Below are 24,139 nucleotides of genomic sequence, written 5' to 3' on the forward strand. Positions count from 1 at the left end.
TGTAAAAATCCCCAAGTCCATCTGAAGTCGGGGAACAATGATGTAGTGCACACAGAAGAGGTCGTCTGTTGATGAGATGTCGAGCAGACTATCCTCTTCGATGGAAAGCAGTATCGCAGAGTACTTGTTGATGACAATGACTCGTACATCACGCCAAAGACGCTCAATCCTATGGATGAAAATAAATGGTTTAGGGAAAACCAGTTCAAGTGATCTATTTTCATGCTGGCCTAGCATGGGTTAAGTGCAAGGTGCTTGGTCTACACATCAGATAAGTTCACCTCACTAATTGAGTTAATTAGTAATTAAAGATGCTGCAATTTACCTCTGGTTATGAACACTTTTACCAGAGATGAAGCTTCCACGGTCGGTGCCGCGAACCGAAAACATGAATCTCGCGATCTGTACGTTTTCTACTCCTTGGTCTCCTCTGACCCTGAAATGTACACAGTTCACCAAAGGACTGTCAAAGAAAATACTCATCCAAAAGTGTCACAGTATTGATCTATTTCTCCAAAGAGTGCTTTTTTCTGTGAATTCACCTTAAAGGCACTCCATGTCTTTGTGTTGCCTCTAAGAAGAAGCCATAGGCTGTTGACGCACGGTTGTTGGTCGAAGCACCCAAGTACATTACCTGCAGAAAAGCAGAGAATATTTAAGAATAGGGCAATTACACACAATAACTAGGAAGCATTCTGTTAAACTGTGTATTATAGGAAAAAAAAGGCAGAGATTAAAGAATTCCTGTTGCAATAGAAATAAGCAAACAATACTGACATACAGTATACTGACTCATAATACTTGTGCAGCAAAAATAGGCAATGCACAAAATCTCCTTTATATCTACTTTGACTTTGCTGCTTCCTTTTTAGTCCATACACTTTCTCCATTTGGACCAAATTCCTTAAGCAAAGCCAGGACACAGCGTTGGGACCTCTTTTGTGGTTTTAAGTAGCTAGTCGTAAACTCGTACAAAAAATACATGTTTGTTTAATGTGTGTCTACTGAAGTGAAATGCAGTCTTACCTTTCTCGAATACCCGTCCACTCCACCAAATAAGACAATGTTATAACTGGAAAACCAAAGAACAAACTGTTATAGCACTCTGGAATTGAAACACTGATTCTCCAAAACTGGGACATTACAAAGAGATTATTTCTTAATTACTTAGCGAAATATAAATACCACTACCGTATCAATTTGTGGTTGGTATCCATGTGCACAAGCGACAGAGGCCCTCGCACTGAATATTTTCTCCTCACAACACAGCCCAGACTAGCCAGTCTGGAGAGGATGCCTATGGGATCCACTCGATGCATTGAGGCAGCCATTCTTGTCCATTGTACACGTAGACCAATGGATAACAACCGTCCTTTGACCATTCGGTATCCAGCAGTGGGCATGTCATTCTTGATGGATATGACCACGTTATCCAACTCCTCATCACTGATGGAGCTATACATTTCTGAAACAGATAAGCCAAACTCTCTCATCCTTCTAAAGACTGTGCTGGAAGAAACACCTAGCAGCTTAGCAATGCAAGGCACCGATAGGTTTGTCCCCAACATCTCAACCAACTGCTGCCTCTCAATTTCAAACTTAGGAGGTCCTCTTCGACCAATAACTGATCCCACTGCTGTATTTGGGGCTTCTGAATCTAAATATTGCCTAAGTAGTCCAAACAGCTCTTGAAGAGCTTGGATTATTCCTTGCGGTATGTCAACATGTCTCAAAAGTGCTTGCAGGAGGTACAGCTCCTGGCGACATGCAAACTCCAGCAAATCCAGGTCAAGTGGTGCTCGAATGAGTGCAAGCTCAAACTTCGACAGGAGTCTCTCCAGGATCTGCCGTTTCAGAATATGCTGTGAAGAAAAATAAAGTATTAAATAGTATTTAATTATATTTTTAAGAAATGTGGTAAATCTTTATTGAAACAATTATGTCAAATACAGAATAAGGCACATAAACATCATCATAAACATTCCAAAAAATAAGCTGAGGGCATTTGAACAGAAAAAAAAGAGTTCATTCAGAAATGAAAGTGCCAAGAAACTTCTTGGGCTTTTTTACATTTGCATCATTTTATACTTTTTTTGTATAGTATTATTTATTTGAGAAAGGCAATAAAAACTGGGGACATTTTGAAAAAGCGACATTTTTGAATAAAATATTTTGCTAAAGTAATCAAAATTATTAATTCCAAATTCTGTTTTTGAAAGCTACATTTTATATTATCATATGTCAAGACCGAAAAGTTAATTGGTTCTTATCTTTATAATAGAATTGTTTGAATACTTTTGAAAAATATGTATAAAAATGTATTATCTAAAAAACTCAATCCATTTATAAGTAAGGACGGCTGTTGTGGAATAACCACAGAATACAGAAGCATGCCTTTTATTAAAAATAATCATTAGTAAAGTAAAGTAACTTACGTGAGACGTTTCCACAGCCATATTTCATCACGTTGGAGGTTGGAGGGACTTCCTGGTTTAGGTTTAAATCCAGACAACGGCCAATCATAAAAGAGGAGGGGTGTAACCAATTAGATTTGGCGTTACTGGGACACGGTACGCCCACTTGCTAACATTTCTCCGCGCGCGAGAGCAGGCCAGAGTTTCACGAGCAGAAGAGCAGGAATTGCTCGCGAGAGCGCAGGAGACAAAGGAGAGCTCATGTAGGTGCTGCACATGCTCAAGGCATGTTTCTCCCCTGCAGGCTTCAATATTGCTCTCGCGCGAGTGCCGTTTTAGTGCTCGCGAAAATAATATATGTCCGCGGCTGCTTGACTTGTTCTCGCGTGGATCTCATATGCCCTCGCGATTTATGACAGAGATTTGCCGCCATAGATGTTGCAGCCCCAGCAGACCAGAGCATAAAAGATTGCTTATGCCATCACAGAGTCATGGAAGGTCTGAAGTAGTGCCCCCTGCACTCCAAAATACCTGTCTCCTCAGCAGATACAGTCTGCTCTGTCTCTTCTTGTAGATAGCAGCAGTGATCCGACCAGTCCAGTTTATTGTTCAGATTAACACAAAGGTACTTTTTAGATTTCACAATCTCAATCCCTAAATATTTATAATATTATTTCATGGGTTATATCTATTTGAAATGTGGTGTAGTAGTGTCTCATGACACAATATTGAAGCATTTGACTCCATGTTGCAAAAAGGGAAATGTTTTAATAAAACAAATCGGTATGTTCACACACACACACACACACACACACACACACACACACACACACACACACACACACACACACACACACACACACACACACACACACACACACACACACACACACACACCCTACTGGTTGTCTTGTTAATAAAAAATGTCTGGCTAATGTCGGTGTGTATTCATACCAAAAGTCCTCTTAATTAACAAAGGTGCACACACACACACACACACACACACACACACACACACACACACACACACACACACACACACACACACACACACACACACACAGTATCTCGCTCTCTTTCTCTTCAATTGATCCACCACACTAACGTTGATCAAGTTAGCTAGCAAATTAGCTAGTTAGCTACAGTTACGTTAATGATAACCATGCTAATTTCACTTACCGGGTAAATTTGCGGTAGCGCCGGGCTCGTTCTCTTTCACCTTTAGGACAGCCGCCCGACCTGGCTCTTCTTCTGTAATGGTAATAGGGGAAAACTTAGGAAAACATTGAAATATTGTCGTCTGTTTTCGTTTCATGTTTGCTTCCTGTTTAGCGCTCCGCGAACTTGAATGGTGGACGGATCAAATTCTGATAACGTTAGAGAAACGTGGGGTTTGTCAGAGCCGAACAGAGTGTGTTGCTGTTGCCTAGCAACAGGCCAAAGGCGACGGAAGCCCCAGAAGTCCAAAAGTATTAACACAGAAGGGGCGAAAGCGTGAAAGCACAGTCACAAAATGATGTTGTTACGTATCATCGCTCATTTTTAAGAGGGTATACGGAAATCACTGGCATTTTCTAGTGGGTATACGGCGTATACCAGCGTATCACGTAGACTACACCACTGGCTCCACCTGCCGCATCAACACTTCCGCCTGGCGCTCCATCATCATGAGCGTCTTGTCCTCCATTTCATGGGCCTTGCTTAACTGGGCCATCTGCTCCACGTGCATAGCGTCTTTGAACACCGCACGCTGGTCCTCCATCGCCTCGACGGTGTCCAAAAAATTCTCGTCCCGTGCCCGCTTTCCTAAGAGGAAAAATAAGCAAGATACAAGATCTGTTTAGTCGCCATGTAGTTTTACAACATAATAGGAATGTGTTTACTAGTCAACATTGGACAAGTTGCAGGCAGGGACAAGACAGTTTACACAATGCAGGTGTATCGTAGAAGATAATATAGGATCAAATAGCATAAAATATATATATATATATATATATATATACAGAGCACTTATATACTAACAAAGGACTGGGTTATCTAAAGCCAGTGGAGTAGCACTTGAAATGTTTTGGCTCTATGAAACCTTTACTTATATGATTCTGTTTTCTTCAAGTTTGTATCTTCCTGTTCGAATGCTTTGGATAAAAGCGTCAGCTAAATGCAATGTAATATACACACTGTGTGTGTGTGTGTGTGTGTGTGTGTCAAAGTGCCCTTATTTATTGTATTTTTGAAGAGTGCTTAATGTATGCTTGAGCTTTGTTTAATTTTGTTAATTTTGTTTCACGCTGTTTCATAATTGTACCAAGAAGGAAATAAACATGATTGTGAACATCAGTTCGATGCATAACGTTCTTTCAAGACCAAGTTACAGTGTGTGTGACGTACCTTTGCGTTTGGTTTGTGGATAGGGGGACGAGCAATGGCTGCTGTTGCAATCTCGAGGGGAAAGCACGCTTGTTTCCAAGCCCGATAGTTGTCCAGCCTCGCCTGAAACACACAATTAGTGCCATGAGTTAGTGAAGCAAATTACAGAAACTCTGCACACTTATTCACAAGTCAAAACGTTTTCATAGCGGCCGAGAATATCTAGCTAGCTAGATGTTATTAGCCAAATCAGGGCCGGCATGCTAACAGTGTTAGCCAGTTCAGCCAATGGCTAGCTCGATCTACTGAGCAAATAAAAGTACATCTGAGACCATTATTGTGCAGATGAAAACCCCAGTGCATGTAGTTTATTTGACCTTCGTCGTGGTCGTTGGCCACTGAATCCTCCGTTAGAGCGGCCTCCCACACCATTGTGCCCGAATCGAAAGTCGATGCCGTGCCGGTGAATGAAGGTCTGTGGCCGAGCAGTTCATCCAAGCGCTCGTACCATTTACTGGTCTTCCGGTCGTTAGCACTCATATTATTATGGTCTTTAATCTTTTTGTAGTCCTGCCGGAGTTTCTTAATTTTTAGCCGGCATGCGCTGGCGCTGTGGATGATTCCCAGTTCGAGTAATTTAGCCGAGCAACGGTCGAACATTTTAGCGTTGGGTACTGGCTTCAGTAGCAGCTCCTGGGTCGTGTCCTCGGAGTAAATTGCCAGAAGCGCCGACACCTCCTCATCAATCCACCGCTCCGATGCTTCATTGATGCTTGCCATAACTGCTTTTCACAAAAAACTACTCTCTCCGTTGGTGCGCTGGGCTAATATAGCGAGCAAAAGAAATGGCGGCTCTACAAAAGATTTCAGAGTTTTACCGGGCGTGGTTTGCAATCGCCCAGCCAATCAGAACTGTGGTACTTTTTTCCCCCAGGAAAGTACCTGCTCTCAGCAGGCACTAAAAATGGGGTGAAAAGTTCCCGGCACTTAGTTTTTTTTTTTGTGTGAACGCGACATCAGGGGTACTAACGGAACTAAACGCGAAAAGTACGGGTGAAAAGTACTCGGTGTGAACGCGGCTATTGGAAATAAGGCTTATAAATGTCACAAACAAAAGAACAGAGTAATACATCTGGCCAGTAAATGCATTTTTAACCTGTCAACAAAACTAATGGGCAACAAAAAAACTGGCCAAAAATATATATCCTCTCAGCAGTAATCGTGGTCGTGCAGCTGGACCGGGTTGTGGTCTGCCAGTCTGTCTCTCCAGCCCTGTCCACCTCTCTACCCCCTCCTGCTCCTCCTGCTCCTCCTCCAACAGTTCAAGAATGTCTCCTGCAGTAAGGCAGATGTTGTGTAGGACATAGCAGGCAGTGAGCACAGCAGGGACAAAGTTATGGGGTGTACAATGCAGGGGTAGCCACCATCCCCCACAATGAAGTACCCTGGAGGAGGGTAAAGAGCCTCTTTATAGAGGGCACTGTGCTTCATGACACGGGTGTCGTGGACTGAGCCCGGAAATCCTACAAATGTTTGTAGGAATCTTCCTATTAACGTAATCCTGGCCAGTGGGTCCGGATGGGGTCCAGATGGGGTCCGGATGGGGTCCGGATGGGGTCTGGATGGGGCCCTGATGCGTATGTGGCACCCGTCTATTGCACACACACAGGAACTGAACACCGGGCTGTTGGCCAACTGCTGGAAGCCCTGCCCGACCTCCTGCAGCTCTGGACCAGCAGGCAGCCTGATCACTGTATGCCTGAGAGCAGCGATGTCCTCCACTCCCTGGTGGAGAGGGGTACCTGAAAGGCCCGGGACACCACACTATATGACAAACCGTGTGCCAGCCAGTACACGGTCGTCAAGACAGTAATGTGGTGTCCCCAGGCCTGTCTCCTCTCAGGCCCCAGACACCGCATCGAGGCCTCCAAGGAGTCTCAGCGAACCCTGAAGTCCTTCAGCAGACACCCATCACCCTCGAAGTACAGTTTTAGCACTGGGACACTGCTGTTCAAACGTTTGTACATGAGAGAGTGTGGGTGTTGAACCTACAAGAAGAATAACATGTATGGCATGTATAGAGGTCAATACCTTTATCCAGCAAACTAAACACCTTCATCCCGCAATTTAAACCGCACATAAATATTATGTCATAAGAAATTAAGCCATGGCTAAATCAAGCACATTTGATGGTCTCAAGTGCTCGTGTTAACTAATGTGCATGGTCCCTTCTCGAATAAATACAACTACATGATCCAAAACACAACTTTTTCTTTCACAAACATCTGACTCTCTGGCTTAGGCCTATTTGTCATGATTTTCTTGCTCCAAGTAGTTGGTCATTTTTGTATTCCAATTAAAAAAAAGCCAGCTATTTTTCAACCATTTAAAACATTTGTAAGAAAACACTGATAAATACCTCAAGATAAAGCATTGCGCATTCTCGCTTTCCAGCGCTGGGAACGGCGTCTTTCCTCATGTGATTTGGTTTTCTGTAGCTCGTGCCTACGGTGGCCGGCAGGTGCAAACGCTAAACAACGGCCAAAAACACACACGCAGGAAACACCTGCAAATAATGAAATGAAAAACCAACAAACCCTGAAAACAAATACAACAGAAAAACGCTGCATTTACAGAAATGATGCAAGCTAAACCTACAGCACACAAACCCCGAAAACAAACGCAACAGAAAAACGCTGCAAATACAAAAACGAAATGCAAAGTCAAAAGCTCATACAACCGAGAAACACATAAAAAAAAACATTCCGGAAGTGTTCCAGGCCTCTAGGGGGCGCGCTACGTGGAACAGATTGATGTATGACCAGACATAGAGAGAACGAACAAGAGGAAAGAAAGTTCATTTAAGTGGAGAAAGATATAAGAAGGTACATTTTGTTTTGTTTTTATACATAGAGCGTCATATTTATATAGCTAGCGTTAGCGTGCCTAACTACTACACCAGCTGAGGAGAGGAGAGCTTCACGTGAAGATAAAGTGAGGGAAGAACATTGTTAAAAGAGATGACAAATCAAGTGTAGTCAAATAACACGGGCCATAGTGAGTACCGCGGGAAAAGGACATTTGAATTCTTAGCAGTTTATTTATATGTATGTATTTGTGTATATCTGTTGCAACTATACAGAGCTTTAGCAATTGCCTGTAACTATGGTCATGCTAATAAAGCTATTGAATTGAGAGAGAAAGAGAGAGAGAGAAGTGACAACATGTGAAGAGGGATAACGTAATGACAGGAGAGTAGTGTGCATTAGACATGCTCAAGAACAAATATAGAGAAAACATTCAAGGAGAGAGAGAGAGACAAAACACAGATTCAATGGTAAACATGATGTATCTTTCTATTTATTTAGCTAACCACTATTTAGACTATGTGTTTTTGATTGACTTGATTAAATTGATTTACTACATCAATGTATGTCTTTTCAGGCTGCCATGTTTTGTCCTTTCTGTGGCCAACATCTGGGGACAGTTCAAGTGTTCTGTGGCAAAAATGTACAGTTTTTGGCAGAAGTTGAACAGAACAGTAAGTTCACTTTTTTTTGTATTGTACCTGTTTCAAATGCAATAAATAAGGATTCAACACACTACTCTGTTTAGAATACTAATTGGCAGATGCATACACTAGTTATCAGCATGAAGGACACATTTTTTCATTGTCTGTTCATGTGAAATATGTAGAAGCCATAGTTAAATTGTAGACCAATGCATTAAATACATAAAACAGCTTATATTATACATTAATAATTGTTTATTAGTTCTGTCTTTATAGAGAGAATTATACATTTGGAATCAGATTTTGAGACAGTGAGCAATGACATGATGTTTTCTTCTTTTTCTCCTTGTGTTTTTTTTTTTTTACAATCAGCATCTGACAGCCCCACAGAAGAGGACCTCATTCGGAAATACTTTCATGATGGCTTCAGCTACGATAACATTTTGGATTTTCTGGAAACTACCCACAATGTAAAAATGAGTCTGCATACTTTAAAGAGTCAATTAAAAAGTCTTTCATTATCAAGGAAAAAAAACTACTCCCCTCTGGCTAATGTTCGTGCTGCCATTCAAGAGGAGCTAAATGGACCTGGCCAGCATTACGATTACCGCTCGATGTGTCAGACATTGCGGCAAAAGCACTCCCTTACTTTAAAAAGGGATGAGGTCATGAACTTGATGAGAGAGCTTGATCCCTCTGGAGTTCAACTTCGCAGTAATAGAAGATTTGTACGAAGAACATACAGCTCTGAAGGACCCAACCACGTCTGGCATGTTGATGGCTATGATAAGCTAAAGCCCTATGGTTTGGCCATCAGCGGATGTATTGATGGCTACTCCAGAAAAGTATTGTGGTTGAAGTGTGGAGCAACAAACAATGACCCTGGGGTCATTGCTCAAAATTACATACGTTGTGTCACAGAGCATGGAGTCATACCTATGAGGCTGCGTACAGACTGCGGCACTGAAAACGGCACAATGGCAGCCATCCCGTGTGCTTTAAGATCAAGACACACTGACCATTTTGCTGGGGCTGCCAGTCACATGTATGGCTCTTCAACAGCAAATCAAATAATTGAAAGCTGGTGGTCGTACTTCAGAAAACAGAGGTGTGGTGCTTCTTTCTTTTTTTTTTACATCCTTGACAGTGAACATAGTATATCTATAAAAAGTAATGTAATTATATTTTCTGTGTATTAGTTCCGATCTCCTACAATAATTGATTTACAACTAAACTCTGCACCACAGGCACAGCCAAAACATGGTATGCCTAGTGTGGGTGTTGATTTCCTTTTCATTTAATTGATCGGAATCATCAGTTAAAACACAGATTACCCCTTTATCTCTGTTCCTTAATACAGTTCTTATAAATATGACTATTTGATACCACAGGTTTACTGTTATTTGTTATATTTATTTTGAATCCCTTTACATGGAAATCATCAATGTATAAAAAAAAAGCTCTCATTTGAATCTGTTTCTTCAGGTCTCAATTTTGGATGGATCTCATGAATGACCTGAGAAAAAAACATCACTTCAGTGGCAGTCATGCGCACACATGCCTAGTGCGGTTTGTCTTCATGGGTGTGCTACAGAGGGACCTTGACGAATGCAGGGAAAAGTGGAACACGCATATTATCAGACCTGTAAACCAGTCTCGTTGTCCATCCGGGAAACCAGATGTCATGTACAACCTGCCACACAGGTTTGTTTCTATCAATTAAACATATTTCTCAATTTTGTTCAGATTTATTTTTAGTAACTGCCTAAAATTCTAAGAAAAAATCAGTTGTCCCAAAGTACATTTTTCACTATAAATTAAGATTGTGTCATAATCTGTTCACCTCAGTCAGTCAGTCATTACTCAAATAATGTCTACTATTAAGTGACAGTAACTTTTTTAATGTTCAAAGAAGTTCAACAACAAAACAACATTTCAAGAACAATTTTGTACATGTGAATAATAAACTGTTGAACATATTGCAGGTACGGTGGAACTGACTGTGGGTTCCCAGTCCCACAAGACGACTTGGGTCAGTTTGTTCTGGACTCGACCAACAGTCTATGTGGAGACAACCACTTCCAGGAACACTTTGAGAACCTTCAAAGAACGAGTGGTCTAATGCAACCCTTGACCTGGGAGTCTTGTGTTGCAAACTAATTAACTATGAAGAACATGGCTAATTTGTAAATTGTAAGCCCAGCTTTCAATAAAGTCCAAAACAAGGAGAATTTTGGATTCCAAAGTCCATGTTGCTTTCAAACTGTTCGTAGGTGCTTGACATTGGTATTTCTATTTTATTTGAGCAGGTTCTGCCGATTGGAAAGCGAGATGTCCGGTGAAAAAACAATTGGGGTCTTTTCGGTCTCCAATGTTGCAGAAGTCAGCTCTAAAAGCTCTGAAAACACTTCCATGCCGCTCCAAAGCATGAATCACATCCAAGGCTTCAAGTCCATCTTTGAATCTAGGAAACATTAGACACAAAGACCCATCAATCTACTATCACCTATCGCCAAGTTAGTAACAATATCTGAAAAAAGTATTAGAACCAATTTTAGATCTACTTTATTTCTTAATGACCTCTGGGTTTTACATGCAGTAAAGTAAATCAATCAATAATCTTTACATATTTCTGTTTCATATTTTACTTTTTGACCAAGACCAATAACATATATTAAATAAAGTCAGAATAACTTCTGTGAAAGTAACTAAACTGATAATAAAATTATCTCCAAATGCAGGATTGTCCAGTGAATCGATAGATGCAACTCTACCCTTGTAAACCCTCAATCGCCTTGGTATCACAATTGGTCATAGAACGCTTGATTTAGGCTTTTCTTATCTTTAAATGTTTGTTCTGAGCTTCAATACACGTTAAACTGCTTTTAATAATTTTAATGATGTTTTAAATGCAATTTTTGTATTTTCTGAAAGTGTAAAGCACTTGGAATTAATTGCTTTGTGTCTGAATGGTGCTAATATAAATTATAACCTTGCATTAACATCTAAATGGTGATGTGTTTGACTCGATAACAATTCAAATATATTGAACTTAGATTAAATATTGCAGAAACATTACCTTTGTATGGCAAAATGGTTGCGGTAAATGATGTACCACTGCATGAAATCCTTTACGATTGCGTTTTTGCCATCCACACCATCAGGGTACTGCAAGCAACCTGCAGTCTGCAACAAGCTGGAATTTCTGTCGATTGATGCATGTAGTTCCTCCAATGTAGCTGCGCTGGATATCTAGGGTAGAAAACAATCATAATCCATAAACATAAATCAATATGCTGTCAAACTCGCATATCAAGGAAGACAGGTAATTTATCAAATTAAAAATATATATTCTCAATAATTGTAACATCTTCTTTCCCTCCTATGGTGTTCGGTTTAAATCTGACTGATTTACTACTCTCATTAAATAGTATCATAAATGTAAGTGTCCTTTGGTTTCTTGAAAGGTAAATAAATCCAAGTTATTCTTCTTCTTATTATTATTATTAAACATTGTGTTTTACACTTAATTACCCCAATCATTTTTGACCAGCTGCAGAGGGGAGCAAGAATTATGAATGATACCTAATGTAAGGAGTTGCATTAATCAAAGTGGCAAGATATTAGAGCGTATATAACTATATCCATGTCATGAAAGGAGGAATACATTTTTAATATTGTTCTAAGATGACATAAACTTGTTCTTACTAGTGTTCATTTGTTTTCATTAATGATATTTGTAATGACAGTTAGGTATGATAAATAAATACTGCATCATTTCTAATGATTTTCTAATTTCTAATGGTTTGCCATAACAGCTAGCTAAGGTTGTTCGTTATGGTTCCAAAAGAGGCTATAAAAGCCCAATAACAAACTATCGAAGGCCGGTCAATATAAAAACCAAATTCTTCACAGGTTATAAGGGAGACAACTTCATGTTGTATGTTGGGCTGTGATAGTAAAACAACAAATGTTTGCCCTAATATGCCAGCCTACCTCAAGCAGGGAAGCTCTCAGTGTCATCAGTAATGTCTTCAATGATGGCTTCAATGTTGGTGTTTTTCATTCCAGTGAGGTGCTGGTCGAGCGTCTCTGACAGAAAGCGGGGGCCTTGACCACCATGAACTATAGAAGTTGCAATCATCCTCCCAGCATGAAAGTATTCGTCATCGTTTGCAGCTCTTGATATTTTTTGTCAAAATATTATCACGTTAACCAACAGTTAACACGTTATCATAAAGATATACAGTATAAGATAATTTAATTGTCACCTAAATCCAGCTGCAAAAGCCATAAGCAGCTCCTACATTTACAGTACAGTATTGAACATAATACAGATTTGCGAACATCATTACCTGCATTGTCGAACGTGAGGAATTTCCTGTCCTGTGGACCATCAAATATTCTTCTCATTCTCAGGCATTCCATTAGGAGGGTCAGGAACTCCCGCTTGGGACCACCAGTGTCCACTCCATCCTCAGTTTGTCCCTCATCGTCAGTAAACTTAACCTGCATCTGATGAGAGGAGTCGAATGAGGCCCGTTTGAAGCCGCGGATTGCTCCATCCCAAACATTGCATCGGTTAATATTAAACCTGCTGCAAGAGGTATTTTTAATTTTTGCAGAGAGTTCTGCAACAACGTCTGGCGCAGTCAGGTATTCTGTGCTGGGAAAGACAAAGTGATGTATTGTAATATTAAAGGATGAAGCTAGTAATAAGATATACAGTATAGAATAAAACAATTAAGTGGTAATAGTAGCAATTAATACCTTTCCTCTGCAGTTTGCTCCGTTTCCTCTTCTGGCTTAGACTGGCTATCAATAATGATCGGAGCATACACATTTGTGTAGTTGCTGCAGTGAGAAGACAGTTGAATAATTACTTTCAAATACATAATTGCATGACAGTTATATTTACAAAAGGATGTCGATCCTCTTCCTGTTCTTTTTTTTAATACATTGGGTTCTTAACTGACAACAGCACTTTGTCATACTCCTGCACAATCCTTGTAAACATTTGAAATGGATGCAAGAAACAATATCTGATCTGTGAAAAATATTTTTGGGTGTTTTTTGTATCGTCTTCACTAAGATGTCAGATGTTGTGGGTGTCATTTGGAAATGTATGAAAGTATAATTGTTCTGCTTCCTGGCAATGTTACCCAGTGTGATTGGAGGCTATACAAACAAACAAATGAAAAATAAAAATACAAACCAAACAACTGTGTCACGATGCAACTGTCAACATCGTTTACCTAGAAGGTGTTCTGACCCGGGGCAGACTGGACCTCTTCCTGGAATGAGGTTGGTGCTCCATCCTATTTTTACCCAATAAATAATAATGATGCAGTTGATCTAATGACAGTGTCATTAGCACACAAAGGTATTTATTGATTTCATGTTCACAAATTCAAACCTACATGGTATAATTACATTTTTAATTAGTCTTACCCGATCAGATGCTGGTTTAGGGTGTCTGAGAGATCTGATAAAGGTAAACAAAAAATACTGTATATTCAAACTACTGTACTGTTAAAACATTCTGCTTCTTGTGGCACAAAATAACATGTTGACAATGTTTTATTTTACGCTGGCAAACTGTTGTCCATTCTGGGAGTGCTCTGTTCATTTGGAAAGTCCCACACCTGCATACAACACACAAATGACTGACTGAAATAAAATTAACTTAATTAAGAATAAATGCCACGATAGATCCAAACTGACCTCGGTGTCAGCAAGACTGTCCAGATGGCAACTTTACAACAACCACACTGTCCTCGTCACTTGAAGAGGTTGTTCCAGTGTAGCCTAAGAAAATAAAAGTGTCATGATTAATACTATAAAAAGAATTGTTCCCCTACGTCTGTACCTATCATCAAATGTTGGTTTGAATCCTGAATTATTGGATTGACATCAATCAGAAAGGATTAAATCGAAACACAAAAATGTTTGTGAAATGTACATTATATTGTTGACCGTCCTTTTCACTCTCACATTAGGATTTACATTGGGGCACAACAAACCAAGATTGTTGTGAGAAAAAAGGTTAATTTAGAATTACAATCCTTAAGAGGGAATTTATATTTAGTTTGAACAGAAGGAAAGTTTGGAAGCTTTTGTTGATACTTAAATTCCATTTCTTCTGCCACAATTCATAAAAGACCATTTGACCTAATAAGTTCAACCACGAAGAGAAAGGAATGATGGGTGGAATGAATTGTGTTAAGAAATATAGACAGAACAACTGTTATGTTTACATTTGAACTATTATACAGTTTAGTGCTTTAAACAAGGGGGAATATATGTCAGAAGCACTTACGACTGTTTTCAACGGCTTCAAGAGTACAGATATACAACGTAATTAGTTGGTAGGGCTTTCCAATGGCCTCTTTTTACATCTGTACTGTGAAAGGGGTGTCCGTTCCGGGGATATTTGTTATCACCCTCGCATCAGGGTACAACAAGACATGGGCACCATCTTCCAAGTCCTGGTTAAAGGCCTTCTGCTTTTTTATGGCAGCAGCCAACAGTTCTTCACATGCCCATTGAGGTTCAACATTAAGGGGAAGTGACCTCCCTCTCACGGGTTTAAGGCAGCCATTCATCCTCCTCATTACTCCAACAGAAATCTGCAAAAAGACAATAACATGCAAATGAATAAAACATTTTTTCGGACATTATATGAGAGTGTGGTGAGCAGATTTGAATTACAGATGTATTCATAATAGAAAACGTTGCATACCTTCACCAATTTCTGTTTCTTTTCATTTTTGGAGTTATGCCGTCCCTTTGTAAAAAAGGTCTTTCCCTCCCTCTTTTTTATTTCTCTATATTTTTGAAAGGACTTCCTGCTACAAAAAAACACAGGAATAAAAAATGCATTACTCTTCATTATGTTCAATATGAGTCTCATCCTCAATCCCTTCTGAGGAACATCTTATAACACATTCAACAATAGGCCACATAGTATAGAGATGTATTTGTAAAATAACTAGGGCCGGGACTCGATTAAAACAATTAATCTAATTAATTAGAGGCTTTGTAATTAATTAATCGAAATTAATCGCATTTTTAATCACATATAAATATTTGACCTGAGAAGAGAGAAGCAATTTTTTTCACATGGATTTTAGTATACCATTGAATAATGACTGAATACATAAGCTTAAGCAACAAAACATTGTTTATTTTTTTCAAGGTGGTACTTAACCAAGACCAACAGAAAAGTGCAATTTTTGCCATAAAGTGTAGCAATAGCATATTTAGGAATATAGTACATTTCAGAGATTCAGTTAGCCTATAGGTAGGTAGACCTTCTGTAAACTATAACACTTTGTTTCTTAAGTAAAACACAATACTTTCAAGTACATTCAGAACATTGGAAACCCTGACTATTAGAAAACATCTCTCTGATGCTTCAGAGGCCATAACAGACTTTGTTGATTTACCAACAGTTGATTTAAAAAATCTAATCAATTTCAGTCCAACTCTCTCAATAACCTTGGCCAAAACAATAAACAGTTCAACATAAAGTGCCAGTTGCACCAACAACATAATAAATAGTTCAACATAAAGTGTACCATTTAAAATAAAAATAAAAAGTGCCAGTGATTGACCTCAATCCCTCCTATTCTTCCAATATCCTGATGAAAAATAAAATCTCTCTGTTGCATAGGCCACTGTTTGATCAACGCGAATTGGGTGTGGGTCCTTGTACTCCGAGTCGGGCTAACGTCCACGCTAGCTTCCACGCTAGCTTCCACGCGCAGCCGCTATATGTTTTGCATTGAGGTGATACTTGAGGCTTGATGTGCTGCGGTGATAAGCGAATTCCTTTTTGCATAATTTGCAAACAACCGTGCTCTTATTGACGCTTCCATCCGTCCGTTTTTTAAAACAAAATGTCCCATCCACGGGGCCAACCAAAGCGGTCTCATCAGCTTCTTCGTTCATGTTTGACTATTGTTCACTGAGGTTTGTTGTTGTCTGAAGTAATGAACGTTAGTTGGTGCTCCAGTATAATCGGTACCCCTGAAACTCATCCAGTGAGAAACGTTCCGCGGTGCAAAAATAAGTGCGATTAAAATGCGTACATTTTTTTAACGCGTTAATTTTTGTGTAATTAATTAATCTTAATTAACGCGTTAAAGTCCCGGCCCTAATAATAACAGAATTCGAACTTTTAAACCAAGTTTTCTATAAATCATTATTGTTTGGTAATAAAACGAACAACCTATTTACCTGCACTGGTGCTAGGCTGAGCACTTAGATGCGCACTAGTGGTGGGCGTCCCCTCAGGGACTTTGTTAGCCACATCTTTTAGAAATGGGATGTCTCTGCCACAGACACCACAAAAGCCATGCGAAGATGTCACGCTGGAACCACAGAATGGACAGTACATCTGTGGAGAAATAAAATGTAGGACAGCTAGGTTAAGTCAAAAAGAGTGGATATGTTTCGGCTACCTAAATATTATAATAGTATTAAAGAACGGCCTTTCAATTAACTCATCAGAAGCCAACCTCCTGTCTATCCCCACACAAACCAAGCACCAAACCTGGGGGGACAGAGCTTTCTCGATCACTGCCCCCTCCCTCTGGAACTCACTCCCATTAAACATCAGAGACTGCACCGAGCCCCCCACCTTCAAAACACACCTCTTCAGACTGGCTTTTAATGTGGGAATAATGTTGTGTTGCTGTTTTAATATTTTAATTCATCTTTTTACATTTTATTTTATTTCCTTTTTATCACCGCATCGCATTTGCGGCTCAGTTGAGGCCCCCTCCACGAGGTGAGGGCGTGAGACCCCACCCAGTCTGTGTGATCTGCGTGCGGGGAGGGGCGGCCCGGTTCTATACTATATCTATATTATGTCAAGAGTTACATTTAGGTGCAGAATGCTAGCTACGTAAATATGACGCTCTATGTATAAAAACAAAATAAAACTTACCTTCTTATATCTTTCTCCACTTAAATGAACTTTCTTTCCTCTTGTTCGTTCTCTCTATGTCTGGTCATACATCAATCTGTTCCACGTAGCGCGCCCCCTAGAGGCCTGGAACACTGTTTTTTTTTTGTAATGTCTTTTTTTTTTGTAATGTGTTTTTCGGTTGTATGTGCTTTGACTTTGCATTTCGTTTTTGTATTTGCAGCGTTTGTTTTCGGGGTTTGTGTGTTGTAGATTTAACTTGCTTCATTTCTGTAAATTGTTGGAGATTTGGAGGATGTTTAAAACCAACCTCGTCTCCGCGTGTCGTTTGATAAGCTGGGTAAATTCGTAAAAAGGAAGGGATTAAGAAACACCAGAATGCAAGTGAAACAATAATCCTGCTTTAATGATACAAGGTAACAATACAAATACAAAGAAATCACGAAGCACTCTGCAGAGTACTCCAGGCTCAGGTTCTACCACCGTGTGAGACAGGTCTCAGGAACGGCCGGTGAAAAACAAGAGCGCGAACCAAAGGAAAACACAGGCTTTCATACTAAAACACAGGAGGAGGAGGTGTACGTGCTTTCCCCCAGAGGTCATCTTATTGGCAGAGACCAACACATGGCCTGTCGCACCCAATCAGTGCGACACAGCAGAAGAAACCCGGAAACAAAAAGTCTCTTTCAGTTTGACGAAGACCAGACACCTTTTGGTGTCTGGTACGAACTTGCTCTCAACAACAAGTTTCCTTATCTTATTTCACATCTTGCAGCCAGCACACACACATCCCCTTTATGGCCCTTTGTCCCTGTGTCCATCTTCCCGCCTCAGGTTACCACACACAAGTTAAAAGTATGTTTTAAGATATAGTTGTTATAGTTTGCTAAATATACGTAATACATGTTAATTACTTTCATATCAATAATAATGAGGAACACATTACCTATGCTCTTAAGCAGTATTAGAGATGCTTTTCAAATAGTCACACAGGCCCAATACAGAGAACACACTCATTTGTCCTACAGCCCTTCCATTTGTTTGAGCTATTGTTCACATCTTTACTTCAAATAAAAGGTTTCACATTGTATATTTCCAGCTTCCTTTACACATACTGTTATTATTAATACAAAGTAACTAACCACACACATCTATTGAAAGCAAGTCGATTTCCCTGATAATTGACATGCTGAAACTCTTCGGAATGTGTCCCCTCCCCCAACTCTCTCGTCCCTGTCATAAAAAACTGCTTCCATTTCATATAGAGTAATAAAAGATGTTTAAGCTAATTTCTCCACAATGTTTGTAGCCATTTAGTACCCACACATGAAAGAATAAGAACAGAGGTATAGTTGACCAGTAATCATGTAGCACATATATTTACTGCAATGAAAACACACACACATTTGCTCCAAGCATGTGTAACGCACACCCTTCTTTTACGAGGGAAACATTCCAGCGTCTTGGCACTATCCCCAAATAAGGGTGTCCCCTGCTCACATCTCTCTCTAAACACAAGGACTTCACCTCAATATATTGGGGGAGGGAAAAGATACTTTGTCCCTTCTAATTTAACACACATGAATATATATAAGGTGACATTAAAAGGAATATACCAGATTGAACTTTCCTGCCATACCACGTTACTTTAATACTTCAAATAATTCAAATAATCCTTCAAAATGCTGCGTTTTTCGGTTGTATTTGTTTTCAGGGTTTGTTGGTTTTTCATTTCATTATTTGCAGGTGTTTCCTGCTTATGTGTGTGTTTTTGGCCGTTGTTTAGCGTTTGCACCTGCCGGCCACCGTACGTGCCACTGCCATAAGGCACACACTATTGCGGTCTTCATTCTCAATATTGAGAATATAAATCAGAGGTGTGCCTGGACCTTATATAGGCTGTCAGGTCCCTCATGATTGGGTAATTGATTAGAAATTCAGCGCAGGTGTTTTCTCAAAGAGGTGTGAGCCTATACTAGTTTAAAAAGGTAAACATACTGACAGAGTTGGGTGTAACGCGTTACTGTAATAATATTACTTTTGTCTGTAACGGAGTAGTGTAACGCGCTACTTTTATAATTCTGTAATCACACTACAGTTACTAACATTGCCCCACACGCATTACTTCGTTACTTAACGAATTAATCAGTCATAATCACACTGACAGACAAGAGGAGTTTCCGCCGCAGGGTTATATGAACGTAATCTGCGCGACTTGCGCGTCCACATCTCCACATGCGGTGCTGCATAAACATGGCTGAGTCAGTGATAACTTTCGAGGGGTGGAGGTATGCCCATTATTTTGAGTTTGTCCGAAGAATAGACAGGAATGTGACGGTGAGGTGCAAACTATATCCAGGCCAGAAGCTGTTATCCACTAGTGTAAACACCACGTCAAACCTCAACAAACACCTGCAAAGAACACATGCTAAGGTGAAGCTAATAGCTAAGGACCCCCGAACCCAGAGAGAGGATGTTGTGAGTGCGCCGCCGCCGACTCCGAAGCAACAACATTTTTAATTTGGAGGACCGGTAACCAAAGCAGAGATGGACAGGCTTGTAGCATCCTTTATAGTAGAGGAAATGTTGCCCATTTGCACAGTGGAATCACCATCGTTCAGAGATATACTGCGCAAAATACAGATAGCAGGAGACAGAGGACAGCCATGGTCAGATAGGAAAACATTCAGGAGCTATCTGGATCAGTCTTATGCGACAATGGAAACTGAACTAAAAAGAACATTTGAAACTTTAGCAGTCTGCGTGATCTGCCTGTATATTATAAATATTCATACATTCGTGACATACTATGCCTTGTTGCAAATTGAATTACAAGTAAATATGTGGGGGAACAATGTTCAGCTGATCTAACAGAGATTATAAAATACAGCGCTATGACAAAACACTCGACAGCTGATGCAGCTGTTGCCACGTAATAATGAACGGACGTCGCTTTAATATGACCGCTCAGAGGAGAAGAGTTCTCATTTCTCTAAACGCCTGCTGCTTCCCCTCCTCTCTTCTCGGTTCCCCTCCTCACTCCTCCGCTCGCATCTCCTGTGGGCGGGACTAAGTATCGAGGATAGGAGTCGAGGAGGGGAGTCGAGGAGGGGAAATTTGAGAATTGAGAAGACTCTATTCTACTGGGTTTAACTCTTACTTATTGACGTTGCAATAATGTTTATTAGGGAATGTTTAAATAACCACAGACATCAGAACGATGTAATTTAGCAGCAGAAAACGGCAGGATTTGCATTGGACCCACCCCCGTCGATGCCGGCCAATAGAAGAAGACTACAGTTGCTAACCCGTGATGGACAGGAAGAAACTATGGGTCCTTCTCAGGTCGATAATTTTCATTTCCCTCGGTCCTCGGTATCACAGGAAGTTGATTTGTATGCGCCATCTTGAGTACCGTCCCATGGCGCTTATTTCTGCCGGAGGATCGAGGAGCTATAATTGAGGAGCGATAATCAAGGAACCACCAGACCATCCTCCGATGAAATCCACAGATACTCGCCCCGCCCCCTTACTGTGTATCGCTCACTGATTGGACGATGCAGCGCATGCACTGATCTGATGCTTCTTGACATGATAGCCGTTTCCCAGCGGAGTGAAGAAGATACATGAAACTCACGAGAGTCACTCCTCAGTCTATACTGTGTTTTGTTTATATGAATGTATAATTTAGTTACAAATATGTGATATATCTGAACAACAAAGTGGTCAAAAATCATTTTATTCATTTATTGGAAACATTTTCATGACCGCTTTTTTCGTTTATACATTTTAAGAATGCATACATGCCAACCTTTCAAATCCAAAAGAGGTAGGTTTGCGTGGCAAATGTGCACGCCCAAATTAGGTAATCAGAATAAATGGAACCCCAGGAATTACATTTATAAACCATGTATTTAACATATATTGCATCATTATATGCATTTTTCAGAAAAAGTGGTAGTTTGGTAAACAGTGACATCAACGACATGTCTGGTCTGTAAAATGCCCGAAAAGTAAAAGAATGGGAGATAAATATCCCAAAGTCTCCACATTTTATTATATTTTGAATGTGTTTCTGGTCCTCTTTCAGTTGAGACAGTGTAGATCAGACCTGGGCATTGTACGGCCCCCGGGCCACATACGGCCCTTTGGTTGACTCTGACCGCCCGTGTAAGGTTAATTGGAAATTAGAAAATAAACATATTTTCTCATTTCTACCTCTTGCATGGACTAAAGCTGCAATGCTTTTATTTTGAAGTTGTTTTTTATTCACGTACATAATGACGCAATACGTCAAATCAAGACGTGCGCGTTATTGGATCATTGTCACAAGACGACTTTAGCGCTCAAAAATGTCAGCTCATGCTAAAAAAATAAAAGGTAGATGCCGAATGTAGGGTTTTCAACAAAGATTGGACTGCTAAGTATTTATTTACTGAAGTCGGAGGTAAAGCCGTGTATAGTAAACTTCATCAGGGCACGGGCATTGAATCACAGACAGTTTGTTGCACTTTTGGAGGAGCATGAGACTGAGCAGCCCCACCTAGTGTCAGCAGAAAGTATTAAAATTAATGATTACAAAAAAATGCAAAAAAATAAATAAAAAAATAATAATATATATTTTAAGATCATGGTTAATCATCTGATTCGTCTGTACATTGCTGTTTTAGTCTGTGTTCTTCTAATTAGTGTCTACAGTGTGTGCCTATTGAGCTGTTTAGAGCAATGTGGGACAAAACCCGATCATGCCCTCCCTCTCACTGTCTAAGTCAGGGGTCCGCAACCTTTTTGACCAAAAGAGCCATTTTGCTCCTTTTTCCCAAACATTTTTTTGTCTGGAGCCGCAAAACATATTTCATAGCTTGATAGCTAATAAAGTTGTATTCATTGTTATATCAGACAACAACTACAGTTTGTTTGCATTTATTAGGCTATTTATTACGTTATATAAAACTGTTAACCTCTAATAAGAAACAAAGAACTCCTATAAGGAGAATTACAAATAATACACAGGCCTACTTTAAAAATAAATTAAACACGGCACTTGGGGAGTCCTCTGCACATTTGAAGGAAAACAAATATTATTAAAATGGGCCCACTTTAAAATAAATAAAACAAGTAGCTGCACCCTAAAAAGAGTTAAAGGTAGGGTAGGTAAGAATGGAGAAACCAGCTCGAGCGCTTGAATTAGAAAATACACAACCGGAAAACATATGCCTCTTCCTTCAGACTTCCTTACAGAGTCCCTCCTCCAACACACACGAACGCTCATCAGCAATGAGGCCACGAGATAACTTTGTGCACAGATGGAAGGCTGACAGGCAGGTAGGCCATCCAGTTATTTTAGCCGGGCCGGCTCAGATGATCGGTCAAGCTTTTTTACAGCGCTCCGGCTTCCAGAGATTAATTTGTGTATGTATTTATTGTCAAAGCATTTAATATATTCATTGCTATCAGGACGTTAAGAGCATTCCATGGAATATAACAAAAAGTGTTTTCTGAAATAAATGACATACCCCATTGAATTATGACTGAAGATTGTCAGCTGTCTTCCTCTCCCGTGTTTCTCCTCGATACGTAAAGGCTGCAGCACCTTTGACAACCTCTCTCCACATATCAAACATACCGGTAAGCCAGCATCGTTTGCTGTGAAAGCATATAACTCTGTCCACGCAGAATTAAATCCTGTGTTCCTCCGGTACTTTTCTTTGATTTATCCATAGTTCGCTCATCGAGCGAGGGGCCAGGTTATTCGCCTCCAAGAAAAGGCGCTGGCGTGGGGTCGTAGCAGGATGTGAAGCATATTTTAGTTGACCTTATTAAAACCGTTTTGTTTTCTATTTATGTGTCACAGTATCACCTCAAAATACAAGATACGAAACATTTTCAACCATGCAACAAAATATAAATAGTCCTACAAATACCTTTATTTTATTTCCTTCTTATTTTTGTCTAAGCTCAAGGGAGCCAGAGCAGAAGGCTTAAAGGACCGCATGCGGCCCGAGGGCCGCGGGTTGCCGACCCCTGGTCTAAGTGAACGGTGACTGTAAAAACTACACTGCGCATGCTCAGAGTATTGTCCTATTTAATCTGTGTGGCAAAAAAATAATGACCATAGGGGCAGAGTGCTGCCATCCCCACCATACGTCATCTCACATCATTCAGAGCTGATTGGCTGTAAGTACGTGTGCCGCGAAAAGTGTGTGTGTCAAGAGGAGGAGAGAGACGCGTCCCAAAACCAGGAAGTAAGCTGCGCATGGGTTCCCTCCACAAATAGCAATGAGATTTCTCCATAGGATTTTAGAAAATAGCTCAAAATAAGATCTGTGGGAAACGTACCTGTTAGATAAATGCACGTTTTGTTCAGCCGGATAATATCCACATGTCTACCTTAGTTTTATAATTTTCTAATCATAAATCTATCGATTAGATTTATGATAGACTTTTGAAGCTACAAGAAGATTAGGAGGACTTTTACAAACAAGTAATAGAGATTTTTGTCTAGAAGGATAGCCAAATGGACTTCATCTTCAAGTCAAGGTAAGACCGCAATTTTATTAAAGGATCTTACTAAGAGAGAACAATTCAATATTTAAATGATAACATTACTGAAATTAATGAACTGAACACCAAACTGCAAGGCAAGGGCCTTTTTGTTCATGAAATGCCCAGCCTGGTGAAGGCTTTCATGAGAAAGATGCAGTTTCTTTCAAGCCAACTGGAGAGCAACAGTCTCACTCACATGCAAACCCTGAAAGAAGTCACACCATCAGCTGATCACCTCCGCAGGTACTCATCCATGTTAGGAGCATTGCATGGTGAGTTTTCAAGGCGATTTGAAGATATCCGAACAATCGAGGATGAAATGCTCATGATTTCCTCTCCCTTTACCTGCAGTATGGATAATGCACCCAG

General features: G+C 40.1%; 2 long non-coding RNA genes across 2 annotated transcripts; both read right to left on the reverse strand.

Moving 5' to 3' along the window:
• Positions 1-108: 108 nt before the first annotated feature.
• Positions 109-2,829, reverse strand: LOC307013755. The gene is made up of 4 exons (XR_013801051.1): positions 2,436-2,829; positions 543-1,862; positions 326-436; positions 109-169 (listed from the first exon to the last, which is right to left on the reverse strand). It is a non-coding gene; the product is annotated as an uncharacterized lncRNA (long non-coding RNA).
• A 10,983-nt stretch (positions 2,830-13,812) lies between these two features.
• Positions 13,813-14,747, reverse strand: LOC307046890. The gene is made up of 3 exons (XR_013810270.1): positions 14,612-14,747; positions 14,017-14,100; positions 13,813-13,937 (listed from the first exon to the last, which is right to left on the reverse strand). It is a non-coding gene; the product is annotated as an uncharacterized lncRNA (long non-coding RNA).
• Positions 14,748-24,139: the final 9,392 nt, after the last annotated feature.

The sequence above is a fragment of the Notothenia rossii genome, assembly GCF_949606895.1.
Source record: "Notothenia rossii genome assembly, chromosome: 7".
Lineage (NCBI taxonomy): Eukaryota > Metazoa > Chordata > Actinopteri > Perciformes > Nototheniidae > Notothenia > Notothenia rossii.